The sequence below is a fragment of the Mesocricetus auratus genome, unplaced genomic scaffold, assembly GCF_017639785.1.
Source record: "Mesocricetus auratus isolate SY011 unplaced genomic scaffold, BCM_Maur_2.0 contig_4079_pilon_obj, whole genome shotgun sequence".
In the NCBI taxonomy this organism is placed as follows: Eukaryota; Metazoa; Chordata; class Mammalia; order Rodentia; family Cricetidae; genus Mesocricetus; species Mesocricetus auratus.
The window spans coordinates 10,166-11,436 of NW_024430388.1; the positions used below are offsets into that span (position 1 = coordinate 10,166).

The window sequence follows — 1,271 nt, forward strand, 5'->3', positions numbered from 1 at the left end:
CCCAATCTGGCTCAGAGGTTTCAGAAGTAGAATCAACAAAACATTTAGAAAATCCAAACGTTTCCTTCTGCAGTGGTGGTGCCTGGGGAGGAAGTAGGGACAGGAGCATTTCGCATCACTAACCTAACTTGGGAAACCGTAAGGGATCATATTCGACTGGCCTTAAGGATAGGCCCAGATGGCTGATGGGAGTAGAATCCACAAGAGAGGGGTCGTGGCTGGGAGGGACAATAAGCCCCTTCCTTTCTGGGTTCAAGAAAGCAGACAGGGCAACAGGTCCATGTAGTGACCTCCCAAGGAAAGCTCAGTTTTTGCTGCTTAGAGATCACCCACCTGCCCCCATCCAGCTACTCTTTCTGCTCAGTGCTGGCCAATGCAGGTCTACTCTCTACCCGAGGGGGTAGATGACTCTGCAGCCTAGGGCCATGCCTCCTCTTCCGGGTCTCCTTCGTTGGAGGCAGCACTAGCCTCTTCCCTCTTGGCCTGGAGCTCTTGTCTTTCAGGGGTGGCAACTGTGTTCCTTTCTTGGGCAGTGCCCTTGTCCTCTGCCCTGTTCCTGCGCTTCCTTTGTTAGTGAAAAGGACGAGGAATCGCCTCTACCTTCCTTCTGATTTTTCTTGACGGATAGGCCACTCCATTTGAAAGGCTTCTTAAAAGAGTAATTCTTCTTCTTCTTCTTCTTCTTCTTCTTCTTCTTCTTCTTCTTCTTCTTCTTCTTCTTCTTCCTCCTCCTCCTCCTCCTGCCTCTGCCTCTTTCTCCTTCTATTCTTCCTCCTCTTCCTCTTCCTCCTTCTATTCTTCCTCCTCTTCCTCCTCCTTCTCCTTCTTCAGGGTCTCCTTGGGGAAACCTTCCTGGCTAGGGGGCGCTGGATCAATAACATTGCCAGGAGCCCCAGATGCCTCAACTGTTCCGTTCATGGGTGGTGACTCTGCTTCACCCTTGGGGATTAAGTCTCTATTGCTTTTTACATGGCCATTCTCCTGTCCCTTGGCCTTCACCGGGGAAGTGCCCGTTGATTCCTAGGCTGTCATGTCGCTCCGGGAAGCTTTGGAGCTCTTCCTGCCCATGGTGGTTGTCTTCTAGTGGCACCCTGAGCCACCCTGAACTGGCACCGCATATCTTTTTACATGAAGATGTGTATACCAATACGAGCAAGAAACCTGTGAAGTTAAAATGGGTACAAATATAGCAATATATGTAAAGGCATATAAACAATAACTAGAAAAAACATACCAAATACATGCTCCTAAAAAGAAAGATATGGGCTAAA

The 1,271-nt window shown here is 49.1% G+C and overlaps 1 pseudogene; it reads right to left on the minus strand.

Moving 5' to 3' along the window:
* Positions 1 to 347: 347 nt before the first annotated feature.
* On the minus strand, positions 348 to 1,068 carry LOC121138054 (annotated as a pseudogene).
* Positions 1,069 to 1,271: the final 203 nt, after the last annotated feature.